The sequence below is a fragment of the Mustela erminea genome, chromosome 2 (assembly GCF_009829155.1).
Source record: "Mustela erminea isolate mMusErm1 chromosome 2, mMusErm1.Pri, whole genome shotgun sequence".
Taxonomy (NCBI): domain Eukaryota; kingdom Metazoa; phylum Chordata; class Mammalia; order Carnivora; family Mustelidae; genus Mustela; species Mustela erminea.
Window position 1 is genome coordinate 25,013,699 of NC_045615.1, and position 24,149 is coordinate 25,037,847.

At 40.9% G+C, this 24,149-nt stretch overlaps 1 protein-coding gene across 5 annotated transcripts in view; it reads left to right on the forward strand.

Moving 5' to 3' along the window:
- The window catches only part of FAM160A1 (family with sequence similarity 160 member A1), a 225,879-nt gene that overhangs the window by 122,605 nt on the left and 79,125 nt on the right, over positions 1-24,149 (forward strand). For 2 of the 5 annotated variants that reach the window (XM_032332513.1, XM_032332509.1), the window contains one exon: positions 1,118-1,262. The exons of 1 other annotated variant lie outside the window; for it this stretch is intronic. The gene's annotated coding sequence lies outside the window, so the exon portion shown is untranslated. Of the gene's footprint in view, positions 1-1,117; positions 1,263-16,550; positions 16,693-24,149 lie in introns of all 5 variants that reach the window. 2 more of the 5 variants (XM_032332510.1, XM_032332514.1) reach the window with 2 other exon arrangements.

A 24,149-nucleotide genomic window follows, 5' to 3' on the forward strand; every position in this document is an offset into this window, starting at 1 on the left:
CTAGCTGAGTCAGCAGAGGCATGCTTCTTAATCTCTCTTCTTCAGCTTCCTCATTCGTAATGTGGGGATAATAAGCATATTTACCTCATGCGGGTACTCCAAGGATCAAGTCATTACGGGTAAAGGGCTTGGAGCATGGCCTGGGGAGCACATACAGTGCTCATTGTTCATACTTTTATTATTATGTCTCTTGTACCAATGTAAAAAAGTATGTACCTCGGATGCTTATTAAAACGCAGATTCCTGGATCTCCACTCCTAGACCTACTGCATCAGAAGCTGAAGGATTAGGGCTACAAGGAATCTGCATTTTTACAATGTTCTCCTATGGTTCTCCTGAAGGCTCAAGTTTCTGAGCCATTCCTCAGTCGTTTCTGTTTGTCCGCAGTAAGTGAATGCTCTGGTCTTTCTTGAGTGGTGGGGTTGAGTGCTGCTGCCAAGGCAATACCTTCTCTCTAAAAGCATTCCTGGTGTTACCAAGAGACAAACCAAAATGTGTGTATGATACCCAGCTGCTTCAGTGGCCTTCCCACTGGGCCGAGACAGGTGTGAGACCATAGGGAGGGGTAGAGTCTGTGGCAGACTGGATCATGAATACCGTACCTTCAGATCTCCAAATGAAAATAATAGTAATAAAAGAGTAAGGCAGGGAGCTAGATTTAGTATTCTGACTGCCAGTTGTAATACTCTTGTGTGGGTACAGAGCAGCATCTTTTGAGCGTGTGCGTGTTTGGTGAGGGGAAACTGTGGTGCGGGAGACTCTGTTCGCAATCTGTGTGTCAGGTTTTTCTCACCAGCCGGCAGTTTTCCCACCAGCTTGTCTGCTAGGGATTAATGTCCAGAGTAGCCACTGGGAACTACACTCTGGGACCACCTTGGGCTATACAGGATAGCTGTACATGCTTCCTTTCTCAAAAAGAACCACTCTCTAGCACTTCTCCCCCAAGGGCTGCTGAGAAAGACACAGAAGTTCCCTCCCCGAGAGACGTTAACTGACATGTTCTCTAAACAAGGCATAACTTTGCCTGGAGATACCCTTTTAAGCTAGAGACTAGCTCTTCAAAACACAACTGGCTTCTTTCTTGTCATGTAATGGGAGTTCTCTTAACCTGTTTCAGTGGTTCCCTGGACCTTCGGTTCTCTCTCTTCTCTCTCGAAACCACGCTGCCCACCTCCTGCGGAGTGTTTTGTCTGGTTGACGACTTGCTAGGTGTTCTCAGGCTTCTCCCCTGGCTGAGCTGTGTGCATTGTTACAGCAATTAGGTAACTTCATCAGACAACATACAAACTGATAAAATATGTGTGTGAAAACAGAGCTGTTTCTATGAAGTTGAAGTCTTTGTAAAGACTAAATATGGGCAAGTTGCCGTTATGACACTGCTGTCGAATCAGACGGGGAAGAGATAACTCTAACAGATTGGGAAGATGTTTAAAAGATGAAAAGATTTTACACTTTAATTCACACTGAGATGTTTCTCAACTTTGAGTAGCCACACTGGGAATGTTATATTGTACATTATGAGCATATACCTTATGAGGTTCATGCAAGGAAGGCAACTTTGAACTTCAGTTAGTACGCTTGTACTTGAAGAAAATAGCTTGCAATGTGAAAATATTGGCAAGTAAATTTACTTTTTTATGGTTCTTGATAAAAGAAGGTGTTTAAGATGTGTATATATGTCATTTTTAATGATTCTCTGCCTTGAATGACATTTTCTGTTAATCTACTGGTTATCATCTTAATTGCAATAGAGTATTTACAGTTGTTCCTTCCTATAGAGCTATATGCTAACAAAACTGAGTAGTTGACTAAGACTGGCTTCAGCCGGGTGAGGGGCAGGTTTTCTTTTCAGAGAAAACATCATTCTAAAAGCTACAGTATCTGTAAAAATACCTTTCAAAACAATTCTTACTGAAAAGTGAAGTTTGATGTGTTTATTATTTTTTTTTAACTATAGCTCTATTTAGTTTTAGTTTTTTGGATACTTAAATATCAGTAATTCTCAACTGGTAAAATCAACATTTTGTTTTCTGTTCCTGTGGAAAATTTCTCACATAAATGACTTTCATCATTCAATATAAGATGATACAAAGTGACTCATTTTTCAAGTTCAAGGGTATTCAAAAGAGACTTGAAGCAGTAAAATTGGGTGTAATAAATTATCCTTACTTCAGACGTGAACTGATAAGTTGTTTTTATAGAAGGTCTTAGAGGTAAAAGTAAGTTTAGAAAATAAAAAAATAGTAATAATCAGCTTATATGGCTGAGTCTGTTCTGTTCCCATTATGTCCTCGGAGGGTGTCCTGTGTTCCCAAGTCAGGCAGCCTGTGCAGCTCCTCAGGTCACACCCAGCCGACCCAGGGCTCCACGAGTGTGAGCTGCTTACAGCTTCCTGGACCAAGGGTCCTTCTAAGCAGAGGTGTTGAAGGTAGAACAGGCAAGACAACTTGGATAAACAACTACTTAAAATTTTCCTTGTACCGACTTGAGCCAGAGTCCAAGGGAGAGACACAGTTGAATAATACATTTCCTGAAGAAGAAAATGTGCTTTTTGGAAATATATATGTACCCTCTAATTGTAACTCGAGAGTCTGCCGTCCCTTGTTGTCTGCACACTATTAGGAGAAGCTAGTGTTGTCACTTTCCTTTTCTGTGGGTTGTTCATCTCTCTTCATGAAGGGTTTTTTTTTTTTTTTTTTTTTTTTTAAGCACACCGAACTGGATTTTAGACCCTCTCTGGCTTTAGCAGCAAAACTAGATAGAGACAGTCATTTATTACCTGCACATGCTAAGTGCCCAAGAACATTTGTTGAATGAGTGAATGACTTTGCGGGACTCAACAGACATCGCTTCTATTTGCTAATCACCTCGAGTGAAGACAGACATTATCATTAGGTTAATAAACCATTGAAGTCGAGAGTGGGAATGTTAATGCAGGTGGACTGAAGTCAGATTGCCTGGCCTGGGCTGGGAATTGCACTTTAACCGCCACGCATACATTTTGGCAGTCCTTGATGTATCTTCCTCTTTTCCACCGTGAGAGCTCATTCTTTTAAGACTCCTGTCTGTGTCATCACTCTCCAGTAATATTCATTAAGCTCCTGCCTGCTGAGTACTGCTGGGTTTCAGTCCCTTTTAATGAGCGTGAACGTTTAAGTTGAAGGATAGGCTTTTATGCGACATTGCTTTGTCCTGAAAGGGCCAGTCTGTGAGTACACATGATTTTTGGCACTGTTTTCCTCAGTTCAGTAAGCTAATTAGATCAATCACATATTTTTGTTGGCAAGCTCTGGCTGCCTCTTTAAAACAAGGGGTAAATCAGCTTGTCTTTGTCCTGGGAGATGTTATCAGACCTGGGCCCTTTGTCAGCATTAGCCATTAGTGGGTGCTTTATCTTGATTTTGTAAATTGCAGCTTCCTTTACACAGGAGATGCTCATGTCCTATGATTCCTTGCTAATCACCTTTGTCGCTTAGGGCAGCATACCTTTTCCCTCACTCCACGTTGCTCCTACAGACCACAGTGTTGCGTGACACTTTGTTTTGTGCTATTGCTGGCCAGCTTTTTAAAAAGATGTTTTACAAATAAGGAATGCCACTAAATATTCACCAAATTTACAGAAATCAAAATAAAAGGAAGCGTTTCTAGTCCGGCCCTCTTTGGGTTGTGGGATGTGGCTTGTTTGTCCCTGTTTTTTGTTTTTGTTTTTGTTTTGCTCCCAGCATGTAGTGTTTCTAAGTTCTCATAATTTTTCCTTCAAAGCAGTTTTTTTAAGTTGCCCCGCTGTTTTCTCCTTATCTTCTCACCTAGCCCGGTCAGTCCCTCATCACTACACCAGCTGCTTTGTCTATAATCTCTCTCCGTCAAAAACCCCATTCCAACATATCCCATGTTTATCTCCCAGACTAATTTCCTTACGTTACTCTTTTGTCCTGTAACTAACTGCTTTGCTTAGAAATCTTTATTAGCTCCCAATTGCCTAATGAATTAGGGCTTTAACTCACTCATCTGGCTTTCATTCTCCAGTTCTGTGCATCCTGTCAGCTATAGTTCCTGGACTCTTCAAAGGTCCACCGGCTGCTCAGGGCGAACTTATTTGCAGCTCTGTCATGGTGTTGTGGTTAAGAGCGTGTGTTCTGGGTTCACATTAGCATGGGATCAGATGCTGGTTCAGCCGCTTACCTTGGGCATTTCATCTTTTAGGTTTCCTATCTATAGATTGGGCATAATGATAGTCCTTCCTTCACAGAAGTGTGAGTTGTGAGTTGTATATGTCTCTCTCACCAAGTAAGAATTCAGCAAAAGGGTGAGCTATTAAGGTATTATGCATATGTAGTCTAAAATGCCCTTCTAATCATTGTCTCAGTACTGACGTATGCTTACTGTGTGTCAGACACCGCCCTAAAACTCCTAACTGAATTTGTTTACTTCTCACAAGAACTCTGTGAGGAGGGAACTGAGAGCAGTCCTATTTTATAGAGGAGAAGACTGAGTCTTAGAGTTGGACTGACGTGCCTAAACTCACATGGTTGATAAATGACAGGGCTAGGATTTGATTCCTGGCAAAATCTAGCTCTAGAGTCAGTGCTCTTAAGCACTATTCTGTAAACCTAAATTCTACTGGTGAATCCCTCCCCCCGCCCTGCCAGTCTCTAGGGATGTCTCTATTACCCTATTACACTTCCTAAAGCGTGTAATAGGAAGGGTAATAGGAAGACTGAGTTAGTAATTTCTGGAGTCCTCATTGTTTTGTGTCCTACAATGCTGTACATAGACTAAAAATTCCTTGGACTATGACGTTATTACATGTGAAAATAGAGATCAAAGAAGAAAATAAAATACTCCCTGTTGTTCACATGTTATCTGTCCTCTTAGTGTTATTTATAAATAGTTTACATATATGCCTGGTAATATAGAGCATATTCATACATTATATACAATTATTGGTCATGCCATGTATATAATTTTATATCCTGCTTCCCTTGTTTAACATTATGTGTTTGCCTATGTCATTAAATATTCTAAATCACCATTATCATGAGTGCAATTTAATTGTTTGTGTAATTTGTCTGCAGGTGGACCCACTGTTTACATCCATTTTTCAAATGACTAATAAATATTTCTATAATGAAGTGGGTCATAGGTCCTGGCTTTGAAGAGGACTTCTGGTATAGAAGCAAAATTGCCTTTTGGAGATTGTACCAGTTTATTACTTCACTATTGTGGGAAAATCCAGGTGTTTCAGTGGCCTTGTTGACTACTTGTTCACTGTTGTTGATCAATAACATTTTGATTAGTCATTGCTAATGTGGTAGGTGATCGAGGGTAAGGGGTCAGGGCTCGAACTGTATCCAGCCTGAAGGACGTGATGTTCCACGAGTACTTACCTGGTTGATTTTTCAGTAGCGATATGAGGGGCTCTGTCGAATTCTAGGATTTAGGAACTGGAGGGAGAATGCACAAACCATTTAACCCATGTTTTGAAGATAACGGAAGTGAGATGCAAGGAGGTTAAGCAACTTGTCCAAGTTCTTAGAACTGGTTAGGAGTGGAATGAGTCTTGCTTGATCTGGTTTTCAAACCCATTGATTTTTCATTATGTCACACTGTTTCTCATTTCCCTTAATTATTCATCTACATCTGTCTGTCTGGCTTCCCAGACACAGCTGACCAAATTTGGAGGTACCGCTTAGAATAAAATAATCAATGTTTGTAACTCTTTGGGGCTAAGGTAAGAGGATTCTGGTTGACATAAACAGGCGGTCCAGCTTTGGCACTATATGCGATTCCTCCTTTCCCACGCACAGCCTGTCAGGTGCCAGTGCTTAACACCGATAAAATGGAGGAAGTTGTGATGATGGGACTTGCATGGTGACCTGTCCCTGACAGACAGAGAGAAGCCTCAGGCTCTCTGAGGTTGTTTAGTGCTTTGTGCTTGGAATCAGGTTTCCTTAGGGGTATGGACTGTGGTGATACTTGCCGTCAGGCTGGGAGGCTCTCTCTTCTGCCATGGTGTTGAGGAAAACCGTGGTGTGGAGAGCTAATCCATGGACGCTGACTCCATCTAACTGAACCTTGCCCTGGAACCTGGTCCTCAGAAGCATCATTCTATCTAATGCAGACTGGCTTTCCAGGTTCTGAAGTGTGTAAGTCTTCACTGCTCTTGCTCTCTTTGCATTGCTTTTAAGGGCAGTTGGTTTCCCAGGAAGTCTGGGTGGCATGGATGAGTATTTCTGTATATCGGTATTGGGAGATGAGAAGTAAATGCAATGAATTTTTGCAGTTCAGATCTTTTTTTTTTTTTTTTTTTTTTTTGATGTTGTTGTGATTAAGCCATAAAAAGGTTAACAGCTTCAAGGCTGGAAATGAACATTAAATTCATATCTCTCCTTTACTGCCAATAAGATTGACTAAAATGTCCAAGCCAGATATTTCCTCACTTTTCTTAGTCTCAAAATAACCTGCCTTTATCACCCTGTCCTTAAACAAAGAGCATAGGGTGTTATTAATTGATGACAAGAACTACCTTGATGGATTAAAATTTCCCTGTAAAAATAATAAAAAAAGAAACCTGCTTTGAAAATCCTCTGGCCTTTGGGGAAAGGTGAATGCCTAAATCGTAGTTAATATGCTTTTGGATGAGAAGTTTAGAAAAGGAACTTTTAAGAGATAATTATGTCCGTTTATCTCTCAGGAACATATTATGGTTGTTTAAACATCATGGAAATGATAGGTAAAACCGGGCTTCAGTTTTTGGCATGACAACCCCCTTTCCCTTTCCTTTATGTATTTGTCCATTAATTCACTCAGATATTATTTAGACCTTTTATGTGACATGCATTGGGTAAAGTGTTAAGATTTTAACAGGGAGCAAGCAAGCCTAGCGAAGTGAGTCTCTTCTTTTTTTTTTTTTTTTAAAGATTTCATTTATTTGACAGACAAAGATTACAAGTAGACAGAGAGGCAGGCAGAGAGAGAGGGGGAAGCAGGCTCCCCGCTGAGCAGAGAGCCCGATGCGGGACCCGATCCCAGGACCCTGGGATCACGACCTGAGCCGAAGGCAGCGGCTTAATCCACTGAGCCACCCAGGCGCCCCGAAGTGAGTCTCTTTTAAAATAGGGTTGGGAGGCCATAGGAGGAGGACCATACGGGAGTATTCATTGGAGGAATGATGAACTTCTTGAACTTGTAAGCCAGCCAGAACAAAGGCCTTTCCCTTGGATTTAACTTTGTCCTGGCCATGGCAACTGGATCGTCCATAGCCTTTGCTTTGAAAGGAGCCGGTTTGGTTTAAGAAGCTTTAGTCCCTCATTTGCAGGTCGACCCAACTGACCCCCAGTTAACCTAATTTCCCTGTTTGGCATAGAATATGTAAACGAAAACTGCATTCCTAATTTTTCACTTTTATAACTCTGCCCCCTCTTTGTCTTCCTTGGAACACAATTTAGGTAGAAACCTGAGTTTGTCCGCTGAGTTGCAGTTCTAATCATCCAAATAAATGCTTTTAGTGTGTGTGTGTGGGGGGGGGGGTTAAAAAATTTAATTTTATCTTTTTTCAGTGCTCCAAAATTCATTGTTTATGAACCACACCCAGTGCTCCATGCAATATGTGCCCTACTTAATACCCACCACCAGGCTCACCCAACCCCCCACCCCCTCCCCTTCAAAACCCTCAGTTGTTTTTAAACAGTATTCAGTGAGTTCTTTCCTGGTCAACAAAAGCATGGGGAATCTAGCAGCGAACAAAATAACAGACCTTGCTTTCATAGAGTTTATAGGCTGGTGGGGCCAAAAGTCAAGTCCTTCTGGAAAGACTTGCTAGTGGTGGAGACATGCAAGGTGAGACCTGAAGAGTGAGAAGATCTCTTAGTCCCCCAAGACTTAAGAACATGCCTACAGTGAAAACTTCTGGAAATGTGGGGCTATGCATAGGAAATGTGAAAAAAGGAGGGCCCTAAATCTATTCAAGCTTAATTACAGTCTTCATCTCAATAGCAGAAACTGTCTGCTGTTATTTGAGAGCCTAAACTTTGTTTCTCTAGGTGCCCAGGTTCATGGCCAGAAGGAAATGCCAAGTCTCCAGTTACAACTGTAAGGGCATTCTTTTCGGACACCCCCCCTCCCCCCATCGGATCCGGCAGCTCCAACGGCTCCTGCCTCACCACTTGTTCCCTTAGTTGGAAGACTATGTAGTTATTCTTTCTCTAGATTGGAAGTTTTGATTGGAATGGATTATTTCTACCCAGAACTCGGGAGAAAATAATTGTGACATGCTTCTGCGCCATGGTGCCACTGCCTGGCGTTGTTTTGTTCTCTGAAGGGTTGTCAGGAACGAATGCAGGCCATCAGCTGCACCTGCGTCGTGGAAGAAGTGGCAGGAGCACCTGCCACTGCGCTACAGAATAGGTTCCCTATTTCATGTGTAAATGCAGCTCAAAAAGAAAAGACGCCCTTTGGAACAGGCCACAGACTCACAGAAAGGCTGAGGCTAAAGCTCCAAGATCAGCGCATCGACGTTCTTTGAACTTTCTTAGACACTTCCCCCCACCCCCTGCCAACAAAATCTTCTTTGGAAATCTCGAATAGAAATCTGATAAAAGCAATGAATCGACACCTTAGAGAGTTTTAATATTCGTTATTTTTTAAATGCCTGTGCACCGATTCTCCCCAAAGCTCTTGGGTTCTGACAGGAACAGGCTGAAAAATATCTCATTTATATTAGTGCTTACGATGGGAGAGACCTGGCCGAGCACTTACGTGCAGTGCTGCATTTCCTCTCCCTAGCAGCTCTGTGACGTAGACATCATTATGGTCATCTCTGTTTTACACGGGAGGCATTAGGCCCATTGAGCTTTAATGTCCCGCCTGAGGTCACGTGGCCAGTAAGTGATGGGAGTTGGACTTGAACCCAGGTCTCCCTGACTAACCAGTCAATGTCCTTAATTGCTGATCTAGTGAGACCCTAGCACTAGACGTCACAGGCTATTGTCTTGACCTCTTGTGGTCACATTTGTGGTCATTGTCAGTGCCGGGATCAGGACTCAGAAATTCTGACCGCTGGTCCAACGTTCATCATGCTGTACCTTCGTGACGGCTGCTTTGGAATTATCAGAGGGATATATCCTAGATCAGGTAATGTCCCCAGAACAGTTCCCTGAAACAAAATGTAGAACAGAGCCCACACATCCTTTGCACATAGCATGAGAAAAGGCTTTTTTTTTGAAAAGGAGAGATGAGTGTTTGTTAGAGGGGAGAATCTCATTCCTCCTCTCGTCTCTCTTACTGTCTGTTCTGTAACACAAACAAGCAAAAAAGTCTTTGAAAAGTACGTATTTTTGAAAGAAAAAGTTAGTAGTTGGGTTCAATTTATTTATCTTTTTCTCTAGGTTGTTGGTATTTATTTATTTTAAATGAACTCAGTTACCTACCAGTCTAACCTAAGGGGTATGTATTTATTATTTTTTTAAGATTTTATTTATTTATTTGACAGACAGAAGTTACAAGTAGGCAGAGAGGCAGAGAGGGAAGCAGGCTCCCTGCTGAGCAGAGAGCCTGATTCTGGGCTGATCCCTGGACCCTGAGATCTTGACCTGAGCTGAAGGCAGAGGCTTAACCCACTGAGCCACCCAGGTGCCCAGGGGTATGTATTTTTTAAATGGTAATGTCAGCGCATAGAGTAAAGGTCTCTTTTTTATGTTAATTCTTAAGATTGGTTTGGAGTCATTTAGAACTATAAGAGGCTAAATATTGGGAAATATTGACTGAACTCACCAGGAGCCTGGTATCGTTTTTATTAGTTTGCCTAGCAAAGGTTATGGTCTTTTTTTTTTTTGAAGTCTTGAATATTTTAAAGAATTTTTGTTGGTTAAAGAAATAGGATTTTCTTTCTTTCTAAGGGTCTCTGATAGCTGCGGATATGTCTGTTGTTTCTCATGGTTGGCTGATAGTGGCGGTGAGTGTTGCTGGTGGTCCTGGGGTGTGGATTCTAAGATGAACGTGTTGCACGTAGGAGTTGGTTAGGAGGTGCTCTTTGAGTCCACTGTGGGGAGAAGAGGAAGCAGGGCTGGGCAGAGAGAGCGATGATGGACTGCCATCCAGTCTCAACAAAGGCCTGGGCGGACCCTACAGGGGACCCTAGAGCTGTCGTGAGCTGGGGTGAGGGGGTTGCACCCTCCCTTAGTCTAGGCACTGATGTGGCTGCCTTCAAAGAGGAGGAATCAATCATCCTGGGCATAGTGGCTGTCTTCAGCAGGGGGCAATTTCTAGAGAAGGCTGATAGCCTGGAACACTCCTAGCAGCTGGGAGAATAAATCTCTTGGTCCTTGAGGGCCTGGGAGGATGTTACAGCACCTTGTACCTGCCTGTTCACTCTTGAAATGCAGTAGAAGGAGAGCAGAAGGTAGAGACAAGGTTATCAGATAATCTTTGCTCAGTGATTATGGTTTAAAGGTAAGTGGGTAGTTGTATAATATGAAGTTTGTTAACTAATTCAGCCATCCCTGTGTGTGTGTGTGTTAAGACAGTTTGATGTATAAGTCCATAAAAAGAATATTTTTGGTATAGAATATCTTTGGTATAGAATTTACCTAATTCATTGTGTGATTTATTCTAGTATTAAATTCCAACTCTGGCTAAGGCACGGATTTTTAAATTGCTCACACAGGCATGTGCTTTGTATTGTAATTATCTAAAGAAAAGTCTGGAAGCATGCTGCATGGAGATGAGCATGGTCTATAGAAATTTTGTGTAACTAGGAGCCAGATTGCAGAAGCTGATCTGAAGAGGGGATTTAATGTAAGGATTAATGACTGAATTTTTATTTAAAATACTGCATGGTTTTATAATTCATAAACAGTTATACAAAACACATGGAGTTACATCGTGATTTGCTAATTTAAATTATATACAAAAAATTGTGGTAGATCTGCAATTGAATTTATGAGCCGTTCCTCAATTTGATCAGTATATGCCACATGAAAAGCAAACACAAACATGTTTTGAATCAGCGTTTTGGGTAACGCATCTTTTGATATATCCCCTCTTTTAGAACTGAAGTGATGAATTGGGATATATTACATGGCTCATGTTCCTGTTTTTGTTTTTTTTAATTGGCAGGATAATCAGTTTTGTTCATCTTTCTAACGTGCATTGGAATCACAAACCCGTTGGATTTTATTTGCATAGCTAGACCTTGTGTAAGCAGGGAAATAGAACAGCTTCTCTAGTGGCTGACACCCCAAGTTCTCTAGACTGTTTGAGTGATATGGTGTGGCAGTAGCAATGACTGGTTGACTATAGTGGCTATAGCTTCTTCAAGCAATTGTTTTATTTATCACCAAACTTTTTTTTTTTAATATTTTATTTATTTATTTGACACAGAGAGATCACAAGTAGACAGGCAGGCAGAGAGAGAGAGAGGGAAGCAGGTTCCCTGCTGAGCAGAGAGCCCAATGCGGGACTCGATCCCAGGACCCTGAGATCATGACCTGAGCCAAAGGCAGCGGCTTAACCCACTGAGCCACCCAGGCGCCCTATTTATTACCAAACTTTTAATCTCTCTAAGAGTTGGACTTGTGGTCCGTACAAATTCCATGACACTGTTCTCTTGACATCACGGTCAAATAAATAACGAAGGGAGATATTTCACTAGGAGCCAGAATGCTGGGAATCACATCCTGTTTTTATCACAGATGCCTCATTTGCTTAGGTGAATTGCTGCCTTGTGTCACTATCAGATATGTTCTTGTACAAACATGGTATCCGTGAAAGAACCCTTTTTGGTGAAGCCACTCCGACTCCTTTTCCTGACCATGGCTGTGATGGACTCCCCTTCTCTGTCATCTAGTCCTCCTAGTCCTTCTGTCTCTGCTTCATGTAAACATTCACTTTGCTGTAAACTTCAGTTCCTTCAACAATAAAATGGGTATGATAGGCCCTACTTCACTGAGTGGTCCTGAGAATGAAAAAGACAGTTTCACAAGCTGCTGTGCAGAGCGAATGCCCCATGTTTGGCAGTTCATTTCACCAGCTCTGACTATTCCTTGCCCAGGCAAACCTCTCCTTACTGTGAGCTGCTTATTCCCCCAGCGCCCCCCCACCCCAAAGATTGTATTTATTTATTTGACAGAGAGAGAGGGATCACAAGTAGGCAGAGAAGCAGGCTGGTGGGGGTGGGGTGGTGGGTGGGAAGCAGACTCCCTGCTTAGCGGAAAACCTGAGGTGGAGCTCAATCCCAGACCCTGAGATCATGACCTGAGCTGAAGGGGGAAGCTTAACCCACTGAGCCTCCCTGGCGCCCCTCAGACTGGATCTTACATGCTCCACACATCTAGGGCAGTTGGATAAGTGCTTCTTGAATCACCCATGAATACAAGAAGATGTGATCCCTACCCTCAAGAAGACCAGAGTCTGGGTCTGCAACAGCTGTAACACAAAGTAGAAACTATGTTGCCGTGGGATGAAGAGGTTTAGAGAAAAAAAGAGAGTGATAGGACAGGTTGAAGGCAGGGACTTAGTAGGTGTTCAGCATAATGTTTTTGATCCTGGCAACCAGAGGTTTTGGGTTGCTAGAATTTTTTTTTTTGAAAGATTTTATTTATTCATTTGAGAGGGAGAGAGAAAGAAAGAGAGAGGACAAGTGGTGGGGGGAGGGGAGAGAGAGGGGAAGCAGATTGTCTGCTGAGTGGGGAACCCAACATGGGGTTCCCCAAGATCATGACTGGAGCCGAAGGCAGGCACTTAACCAACTGAGTCACCCAGGAGCCCTGGGTTGCTGGAAATTTTTTGCTAAATTTTACTGGACATGTTACATATTTGCTTTGAATTCTACCCCCCTCAACTTTTAGTGATAACTTATTCTTTGAACTTTACTGTGACGGGGTGGACAGAGTGGTTCTTGTTTTGTTTTTTGCCCATCAGGTGGAATTAGATCTGAGAGCTTCTGTTAAATGCATTTAGGTCCTTTTGGCACTTTTGTAACAATGTAGCCAATATATTTACCATTATTTATACTGGTTGTGCTGTTATGCTGAGCATATGCTCATTTCATATGCTTGGTGATAGTTCGTGTGTAGATAATTTGAACATTTTTGAATTAAAAAAATTTTCATTATATAGTTATTCTATTTAACGACTTTGAAAAGATTCTCCAGAGAGAGAGTAGAATTAATGATTTTTTAATCACATTTTTTTTGGCTAGCATGTTCTGCTTTGTGGTTTTACTCCCCCAATCACATAAGCCAGATTTAGGAGAGAAATCACAGGGGGATCTGTTCAGACAGTTACTTGTTTGATTCCCCCAGAGGCACTGGCTCTTAGATCTTCTACTAGTGTAACTCCTCTGATCTTTTATTCTGTAAGGTGTTTGTGTCTCTGTATGATGGATGTTTCACTGACCCAAGTAAATGGAAGAAAATTTTCTCCAGCCTTTAAATGTATTGCTTTCCTTGTTCTTTCAAAAACACACTTTTCTTGGGTAAGAACATTTTAGAGGCATCTGGCATCAAATCAACAGAATTGTGGCCTTTAATGGAATTTGAAGCACTGAGAGGTGGTTTGATTGGTAGGAATCCATTTTTGCTTCTTTTTCCTTGGCTATACCCCCTATACACAATAAAGAAACAACTCCCCACCTCCCCTTGTTTTTTGAAACAAGAGTATCTGATTTTATTGAATCTTGTGCTTTGGCTTTTATTGTCACTTTCCTTTTTCCCTCGAAGGGGAGGAAAAACCCTCAACTTGTGTACAGAGTAAATTAAATTATGAGGAGAATAGTCCAAGGAGTTAAAACAAGATGAACTGAGGTTTGGAATTGAATCTGAGCTTTGCCACGATGTTGCCGATAGTCTAATCTATGATTCAGAAACATATTAGTCATTTTGATATACTGTTGATTTGACTAATTACCCTGAAGGCTGGCTGGCAGACTGAATTGCCCAAGTCACCTAGTAATTTTGATCAAATCAACGAGTAATTATAGTTTTGTGCAGGCAACAAATATAGAATACTGATTATGGTAGACTAAAGATGTTATTGTGATATAATCATATAAAATACTTAGTTATGGCGTTATAGCAGCCTTTACCTTTTTCATACTTCAATACTTAAATTCTCAGCACACAATGGAGAAAGGTTGTGGCAGCTTTTTGGGGAGAATCGTTTTATTCTTTCAGTATAAACGTGAGATTTTCTGGTGATAAGGTAAATACTTATATTTTAAATGTACCTTAATTATAATAAGTATGTTTCTAGAAGCCCTCAGAACTAAATATGGGCAGACTTGAAACTCACAATTCTCTTAGATTTCCCACAGAAAGAGCTTAGAAATGAGCAATTTGTGTGGCAGGGCCCAAAGTTATTGTGACTAATTTCACTATTGATTCATCAGATAAATACTAACATTAGCATGATCGGGCCTGTCAGAAATCCATATACTGACGTTTGTTGGGTTTGCATTCTGTCATCATTCTTCTCCCCTCTGAGAAGATCCTTCTCCAGAAGATGGTGTTTATTACTGAACTGGTAGTTGGCAATGTTTCTATGCTATTTTTTGGGCATAAATGTAAAATACTGTAGAAACAGAGCCATGTTGACTGGATGAAAAAAATCTGTCTTTCATTTTACTTGCGTTGTCTCCTGCATGGTTTACCTATGTTCCTTTTCCGTGAAAGCAGGAAATATAATTTACTCGGAATTAGTGCAGATTTGCTGTGTAATTAATGTTTGTGGAGCTCCTCCAGGGGAATTACTCTGTGTTGTACAGTAACTTCATCCACTGTGGACGTACTTGACAAAAAAAAAAAACCAAACAAACCAGAAAGAAAGAAAACAATGATTGAAAAGTTTCAGATATTTTGAGTTTGCTCTAAGGGAATTGTAGATGTTCTGCTCTTTTCTTGCCTGGCCTTACTTTCTACCTCCCTGTCATCGTGTGAATGTCTCAGTGTGGTGAGAGTCCTTCTTATATTTGAAGATGCACTTTTTTGGGGTACATCCTGACCCTAAGTGCCTACTGCTTTGTTGGGATACTCAGGTATTTCTCCAGCTTCATGAGAAAAAGAATTGTGAGTATTTGCGTGTCTTGCCTTGTGCATTCACGTTAGAGCCTCATTTTGCAACAGGTAAGTTGCAATTCTATTCCAATGGTACCGAGTCAGATCATCAATTTTTGCTAATCCTGCAGGATTTAGAATGGAAGTGAATTATTATGCATATATATGGTAATATTATATAAAATTATTCTTCCAAAAAGAGGAATGCCTTTGCTTCCATATTCTCTTCACAGCTCCTTTGATTTTAGAACTCAATTAGCTCTAGAGTGCCGGATGCTTTGAGGGAAAAGTAGGGACCCTTGTCTACTCTTGCTCATTGTTTTCTACCTGAAACACTAACTCTAGGGAGAAATGGTGCCCATTGCAAAATGTGTCTCCAGCAAAACCGAATTTAAAACACCATCTTTGATTTTTCTTTCCTCACTTTTGCTTTCTCTTTCTTTCCCTTCTGTACAAAAGACACTGATACACACATGTTAATTTAGTGGAGAAGAGTTTTAATTAAAGAAGTACGGGTAGGCTGAAACCATTCCAGTCTGTGCCAGTCTCTCTCGAGGCAAGTGTAGAGGAACTGAAGCAGAATGTGGAAGACTCACGATCTACCCAGTTGCTTCTGGAGGCTTATAGATAAATTAGTGCCTTCCTCCCCATGAGGACAGCCTCTCCGCAGGTCTGCTCAGGGGCCTGGCAGCCATCCAGTGAGTAAGCCTTCCTGGCGCAACAGAGGGACTGCTTCCTGCAAGTGGCTTCAGCTTCTACTTAAATTCTTGAAAAGGCATCACAGCCTAAATTCTGGACCCCCCAAGCAGAAATTAGAGCCTCCATTACCCTTTGTTAATTGCAAATTACATATGGCTCTTCTACTGTAGTGTCTCTGAAGAGGCAGCCACTAATAATTAGTATTTACGTCTGTGTGCAGAGCTAGACTTGTGTGCTTGCGCGCGCGTGCCTCTCTCCGCTCAGGGAGACATAAACTCAAGAGTGTACCTCACCTTGAGGTAAAGCGTGGCTCTGTTCAGGAGTAAGCAGTCTCTTACCAAGTTCCGTACCGGACTTCCACAGGACGACGCTAGTGGTAAAAGGGAGGCTACAGGGTAGGGGGAGCTGGTGCTCACCGGTGTGGTATTTTTCAGAGAAAGTCGAAGAAATTCATTTGGAGGTGCATCATGATCTTTGGTTTTCATGGCAAATATGAGTTCGAAAGATTGAGGTTTGTACAGGTAGAAAAAAAACCTATTAAAAAAGACAGATGATGGGGCGCCTGGGTGGCTCAGTTGGTTAACCCACTGCCTTCGCCTCAGATCATGATCTTGGAGTCGCAGGATTGAGTCCCTCATCAGGCTCCCAGCTCCACAGGGAGTCTGCTTCTCCCTCTGACCTTCTCCCCTCTCATGCTCTCTGTAGCTTCTGTAAACCGCAGTGCGGGGAGCTTCTCTTGATATGAGAGATTGTCACAGTGAGCTATATTTACTTAGACGGCTTTTGTTTTTTCTTCAAAAGAGATCCTAGAAAAATGACTGAGACCCTGGAGAGCCCAGGATTCCTCCAACTACTTTTGGAGAAACAGTGATCTAAACTGACGGAAGTTTTGGCAGAGCGTTAACTTTTCATATTCCCAGCGCTATGACCCCCATAAGGAAAGGTAAACTACAGAAATGTAACCCAATAAGTATTATTGCCTGATAATATTAAAATAAACATTAGAAAAGCGGTCCTCAAGAATAAGACTGCCACTCTTCTGAATTCTTTCCGCTTTCTTACCGTGTCATTTTTGCTCATATTTATTCCATTGGAAGTTAACAGTTCGTAAGTGTAGATGTAGTTGTTTTCCCCTTGTGTGTTTTCTCTTGAATGTTTTCAAACATTCTCTGCTCCTTAAAATTGATTCAAGTGGCATATTATGTTAGGATATTCTTCAATCCCTACTCATACCCATCGGGCTGTAATTATTGCAGGGCACCTTTCCCTTCCTGGCGAGATGAAGAAGAGACTTCTGGCGCACTGTAACTGCTATATTAAGCTGGACTTGGGTACTTTCCTTTGGTTTGGGATGTTCATTGGCTTATATTTTATTTTTATTTATTTTAAAATATTTTATTAGGCAGGCAGCAATCACAAGTAGGCAGAGAGGCAGGCAGAGAGAGAAGAAGGGAGGCAAGTTCCCTGCCGAGCAGAGAGCCCAATGTGGGGCTCTATCCCAGGACCCTGGGATCACAACCTGAGCTGAAGGCAGAGGCTCTAACCCACTGAGCCACCCAGGTGCCCCCATTGGCTTGTATTTCAAATGAAAAAATGTTTTTGCTAAGTAGAACATGAACATGGTACCAAATTCAAAAAGCAGAGAAAGGTACACAGTGAAACGAAGTTTTCCTGCCTCCCCTGTCCCCGAGGCCACCCCATGCCACTCCACTGAGGCAGGCTAAGGCACCTTACATACCTTCTTGGGGACTTTCACAGATGGTCTGTGCACGTACAGGCATACAGAGTAACACATTCCTTTTTTTCTTGTACAAACGGTGGCATATGGTACTTGATGTTCTGTCCGTATTCCAACAGCCTTTTGATATCAGAGCTGCCTTCTTCTTCTTCTTCTTCTTATTTTTTTTTTTTTAAATTGTGACCTAGATTCCATTATATAAAAGTGCCTAACTTATATAACTAGGCCATGGCTGGTGGATATTGAAGATCTTTCCACTTGTTTACCCTCGACACCAAAGGACATCACTGTAGTTAGGTTAGTGGTTAAAAGGATTGTGTCTGGATCAGACAGATCTCAGGACATCTGTATGACCCTGATTAGACCTTGATTACCTCTCTGTGACTCAGTTTCCTTATTTGTGAAAGAAGGGAGTAGAGTTCACAGGATTGTTGAGAAGGTTTAATGGTGTGAGGTATTTCAAATAGTCCCGACACAGAGAATTGCTCAATACATGTCAGCTCTTACTGTCTGTCATTCTGCCATTTTGCAAGGTCAACGTGTTTTCCTAGGATAAATGCGTAGAAGTGGTTTTCCTGACCCAATTTAATTTTGAAGACTGTTGCCAAATAGTTCTCTGTCGGTAGAAACGCAGTTCATGCTCTCACCTGAGGTGTAGGAGGGGCGCTCATTTTTACTTCTCATAAGTCACCTCTTGTTACCTGTAAATATGGACTGTAAATATGTAGTAGTTGCTCAGAGGGGAGAGATTTCAAGTTAAAAATTTCTTCTTCCTGAAATTTTTCAGGGCTTCTAGAAGAGCTCACTTTTTATTTTTATCAGTATGACATCTTCTCTTGATGATGAACTGATTGTGGCAATAAGAAATGCGTGAGCAGTAAACTACTTTAAGCCAGTAGGTTTTTATTATGTACTTCTAAAATCCTTTACCTACTCATGGATGAGAAAATGCAGACTTTTAAATCTTTATACAACACTGGTACCATTTGTTAGAGGGATTATTATATTTACATGTAAGGAAGTGTTACATTATTTTTCTGTTCATAAAAAATAAATGTGAAATTAGAACTTTATAGTGTTAGGTTATCACTTAAGTGCTGCTATTATTCCACTGACTTGAAGGCAAGATACCAGTCTCAACTAGCTCAAGAACCCGTGGCTTTCACTATTTCTGTCATGTGTGTAGTACAACTTTGTGGCCCATTCTGTAGACTGGTGAAGAAGAGTGCTTTGTCCTAATCAGCACAAGGATAATGTTTTAGGAGACAAGCAGATTGTTGATTCTGAGCCTTTGCTAACATTATAATAAATGCTGATCATTTGATCATATCATATGATCTGATCATTTGATCATATCATAATAAATGCTGATCTGATTGAGTTTGTACCTCACCTTGCAGTGTTTTGGGTAGGAGAGGAAGTGCCCAGCCAGCTATGAAATTTGTAGGGCACCAAGACCTGAACTGATTATTATTCAAGAATCTGGTTACTCATACGGCTAGAACAACCCCCATGGTTTTGAGATAGAACCTTTATTTACAATTCAAGTCACAAAAGTTCCACAGCTCTCTTCGGTCATACCTTTAGTAGTGGAACTGGTTGTTAGCCTCTGCTTTGGGACTCTTCATGGTTTTACCATGAATGCATCTTCAAAATGACTTTTAACCTTATTTTGAAGGGGGGGCAGTTCATTCACTGTTTTAAAAATTGGCTGAAGACTACCGCCCCCTCTCTCCAGAGAAGGATGCCAACAATTTATGAGATCCGTGGATCTACAGGGAATGTTATTGGTACTTCCCTCATTGCATTTTGCGTATCTTACGCCATGCACAGATGGGTGGAGGACATTTTGGCAAAAGAATCTTTTATTGTTATTTCAAAAGGCAGTCATCACCTCACTTTCATTATGCTACAGGTTTCATATCTGAAAATTTTCACTGAAAGCATTTGAAAAACTACTGGGAGGGAACTCATTCTGATTACTACAGCTATAAAGACAAGTACAGACTCAACAGCACAACTTCCTCAAGTACTTACTTTTCCACAGAAAATGACTGAGGCATGTTGGTCAAAAACGTAAAAAAAATTTTTTTTTCCCCAGGAACATTTCTTGAGAAGAACTTCGTTAGTATGAGAAGGTTCTTAGATTCAGAGCATGTAAAATCTCTGCTTTAGACTATTACCCCAGAGAAGTGGTTGGATCATCTTGGGGCTGCATTTACTTTAGTTAAGTTTTAGGACTTTGTGTGAGAAATCTTGACTGAGCTGTCCCTTGATAGCTTTCAACAAAATAGTGGTGTGAAAGGGTGGGGCATACTACCAAGGTTGTAGTGATTAATTGGGTTGTTGGGGAGACTCCCCGAGAGTGGTCCAGTTTTCGTGTTTCAACAAATCACTCAATGTGTGCAAGAAACTTCTCTGTTCAGTCATCAGTGAGCTGTTGTCTCAACACTGGGTATAATTTTCAAAAGCTGTAATTTTTACATTCCAAATCCTTACCAATAGTGGTTTAGTTTCTTAAATAACCTTAAAAATCAAGTTTCCAAACAAATAATACTAGGTATGAATATGAATATTAACTTTGATTTTTCTACTCCATTTTTTTCTGCTTATCCATTGCATGGCACTTGGGTATGACTTAGTCGGCAGCTGGTTCTTGTGAAATTAAAATGTAAAAACATGATGGAACTATTTCAAGGAATTATTGACAGTTTTCGGCTGTCTCGATACTATTTTAAAATATGCACTTATCAAAACCTGAAACTATTTGAAATGTATGTATGGGGAGAATTTTCTTGGTGTGCACTCTGTGTTAGCTGGTGACCTACAACTTGGCAGGACAAAATGAGATTCTGCTTTACTGAATAATGGACAGTCATCAACGAATGAGCCAGAGTCAAAAACTATGGCAGGTTGAGGGAGCCCTAGGACAAGGTCCAGGAAAGTCAGGGGCTATTGGATGTTTGCTTTATTTTTCACAGTCCAGAATTGCTATGTGATATGACAGCGAGAGAGAAAAGGAAACTGGGCCAGAGGATTACAGCACAGGGAGGATTTAGATTTAATAGGATTTTATTAGGCTCTAAGCAGAGGTTGTCTGAGGTAGTTTGACCCACACTGAATCCCCCTCTCCCCACTGCTATTACTTGTAATTGAGGGCAGAAGTTTCCTCTCTCTTTAGGTGTTCCCAATATTTGAAGAGTCTTCACCCCAGATGGAATTTTACATGATAAGCACATTTACAGTAATCGACTTTTTATGTATTTGGTAGCGGCCAATTCAGGGCATTCGAAAATGCATTCTAAAACAATGAGTTCTTCTACTGGCAAAAACCAAACAAACTGAATTATATTTGAGATGGTTGATTCCTGTGTTTTAGGTTCTTTAAGTGAAATATGCTTTAATAGTTAAAAAGAATACAGATCGAATCCATTTATAACTGGAATTCTTACAAAGAACTTTTGTACAGTGACCATTATCCTTCTTCAAAGCTTATCTTCTTACCCCTCCCCACTTAGTATATCACTTGGAATAAAGTACAGAAAATCATGACTTTTGAGCTGAGGGAGACCTGAGAGATAATCATGTAGTCCTAACCCACCTAAGAGGTTCCAAATCAAGATCCCAGCTTTCCTCTCAAGGTCTCACTGCTGCGTAGTCCTGGGGCCCGTGTCCCAGTTCAGAGCTCAAGTCCCCAAGAGGCGACTTGGCGTTTTCTGACTTCCACACTTGGACAACTGAGCTAAAATCTCTTAGTCCTCACCCTTTGTTCTCCACTTTAAATCCACCTAATCTCTCGAACCATTTCTACAGACCAACCAGAGAAATACGAGGAGGGAAGAAGGAGAAGGGAGGGAGCCTGCCATGTCTTTCCATCAGGTTTAAGAGATTACTTCTCATCTGGCAACTCGCTGGGGAAAGACTCCAAAAGATTCCACATGGCTTCTTTTTCATCTCTAGGCTTCTCCATGCTGTGTTACTGACCTTGCCTTTCCTCTGCTCTAATTGCTCTACTAAAATCGTTTTAAAAAAAAACCCAAAACCAAAAACCAACAATAATCAATCAATCTATCTATCTTCAAATTCTCTGTGTTCATTGGTTCTTTCCCATTAGGCTTGCAAATATCACTTTTTCCTTAATAAAAATGTTTCCTTGGCTCTGTGTCCCCTTAAGATGACCATTATTTCTTTTCCTTAAAGAATTTTTTTTGTAATCCATTATTAGAGTATATTATATTTAAATAGATAAAAGAAAGATGGCATGAGATCATATATTGTTAAATGCCAGAATGTTTACACTGTAATTTCAGTATGCTAGTGAAAGAGGGGTATATTAAAATATAGTCATTTGTAGTTCAGTGGAAAAATGTGATTTTCACACATTTATAGCTTTCCTAATAAGTATTGTAGTTTTCAAAGGAGGCTGAAATTAGGTAAAGATGTCTGTCTATTTGAAAATGAGGTTGAAGGAATTTTTATGGTAGAAAGGGTATGATCTAGAAGACTAGAATCTAACCTTTTATGATTATATAGTATATTTTATAACCCTGTTATATGGAAGCTTATGCGTGTGCTTTTTTTCATAGTCAAAAGATATCATGTACTTTCTAAAAAAAGGCAAGTAAGAATACCTGTAATTCTTATGTCGGTTATCTCTATCTTCAATCATGATTTAATAACATTTTTCTTTCCTTACTGATGAAAATATTTTTGTATATAGTATTAATGAAATATATAAATTTGACTACTCAATAGTCCGTTCTGTCTTTGAGGTATAAAATCTGTGCTGGTGTATACAAGTGTTTTGATAGCTCCTCCCCCTGCCATGCCCCCGCCCCCCCCCCCCCCCCCCAAAAATAAAACAAAAAACCCTCAACAACCACACCACAAAACCATAGGCAACCACTGTTGGACAGAGGCCTTTAGGTATTTTTCAGGATTGGTGGTTCATTTGAAGAAAACAAAATCCCTCCGAATGGTTTACAGAGCTCTTTCCCAGGCATGAAATTCAAGTTGGTGTGCATGTGGTGGGTATTTTTGGGAAGAACGGGCTGAATATGTGGTGGGAACACTCTGAGCAGTCCCCACCCTAGGTACCATAGGCCCAAGAGAGCAGAGGGCAGGAAGGGGGAAATGTCCAACAATGCCATACATGGTGCAAGCCCATGTTCTGGTGACGGCAGCCTCTTCTACTTGCTCCTGGCTTTTTGCTAAGTTTTGTCCTGCTCTGTGCTTCACTGGAGACTTTAACTGTGCTCTGAGAGTTAAATAAAAAGCTTGGAGTGGAAAAATGCAAAAAGGAAGAAAGTAAAGCCTGACAACAGGCGAATGCAGAAATGTAATAGAAACCTTGGCGCTTGAGGAAAGGCGCCTTTCTCTGTCTCTCATCAATATGGAGCCCTCTCTTTCTTGTAGTTTTATATTGCCCTGGGGACATGCTAGTGCTCCAATACTCTAACAGGGGAATAAGAGAGAAAGAGTGGAAATATCCAGCGCTTTTGTCTCTGGGTATATTCGGAAGTATTTTCATTTATAGAATCTTCTGGCATGGTGTTTCCTTCTTAAATGTGGCTTGCTTGACTTACCACATTCTTCAGGCATCTGCTTCAGAAGTATGATTGGGTAAAGCATCATCCAAGTGAGATGCACTTTTCTCAGAGAAGATACAGCTTCCTTAAGGGAATAGGGCCAGGGATCATAGCCAGGAGAAAGAATAAAGATTTCTAGAAGGAACCCTGGACTGGGAATCAGGAGACATTCCATTTCCATCAAAACTAACTGGTAGTTTGTGATTTTAGCTAAGATATTTATCTCGTCTGTAATAAAGTCTTGCTCTCTGCAAGGATTGCATGCAAAGTCCCTTTGAGAACGGGCTTCACAGACCTTAGAGAGCACGATTCTAATTTTGATTTAGAAGCAGTTAGCATGTGAATGTTCCCCTCATATGTTTCAAGATGAATCTGAGAATCCTGGAGCTGGAAGGAGTCTTGAAGAGTCCTGTACTTTTTGAACCTCTGGGATAAACCAAAACACTCTGATTTTCCTTATTATTATCATTGTACCTTCTGAATAAAAGCATTTTCACAGAAATACTATGTTTTAGACAACGAGGGAGTTGAATTAGACTTTGTTTTATTTATTATCACTTAAAACAGGGTTGCCTGCTGAAATGTTACCTCCAAGGACCAGCCTGTGTGAGGTGAAGGGGCTGGCTGTAGGATCCTAGGGAGTGCCAAGACCTCAGAGATGGGGAGCACGTACCCTTTGTGTGTGGGGAGGCCACTTCTGGGTTTTAAAATACTGATGGGCCCAGTAAAACATGCCTCTCAGTGACAAAGAGCCATTGCTGGCAGTGGACAATGTCCTATTGAGAACAATAAATTTGGATTATTAGGAATTACATGTCAGGGAATTCACCAATTTGAATAATAATATATAGTCATAGAAGATACACATTAGCTGTTTTCCTCAGGTATGTGATTTGTGCAAGCCTTCTTCAAACAGACTTTCCTCTTTCTCTATACTTTAATCCTCCTCCATTCTCCCTAAAAAATGTTTCCTTTCCTCAGAATGATCAGTTCTAGCCAGTTTTCTATTCTTATGTTCTACCATTTTTTTCAAGATATGAATGTTGAATGGTTAGCCTCCCATCCCCAAGAGAA